The sequence below is a fragment of the Pygoscelis adeliae genome, unplaced genomic scaffold (genome assembly GCF_000699105.1).
Source record: "Pygoscelis adeliae isolate BGI_AS28 unplaced genomic scaffold, ASM69910v1 Scaffold889, whole genome shotgun sequence".
Taxonomy (NCBI): Eukaryota; Metazoa; Chordata; class Aves; order Sphenisciformes; family Spheniscidae; genus Pygoscelis; species Pygoscelis adeliae.
Genome location: NW_008825492.1, coordinates 12,424 through 12,651, shown reverse-complemented (window position 1 = coordinate 12,651; position 228 = coordinate 12,424).

Sequence of the window (228 nt, the reverse complement as noted above, 5' to 3'; positions counted from 1 at the left end):
CTAATATGTATATATTATAGCTGATTTCTATATATTATAGCTAATATGTATATATTATAGCTAAGATTTCTATATATTATAGCTAATATGTATATATTATAGGTAAGATTTCTAGACACATTATGGATACTATCTCTATATAGTATAGAGCAGGTATCTATAAGCGGGGTCCTCACCCGGGGAGGAACCGGGGATGCTGCGAGCAAGTTCACAGACAGGTTCCTCCAA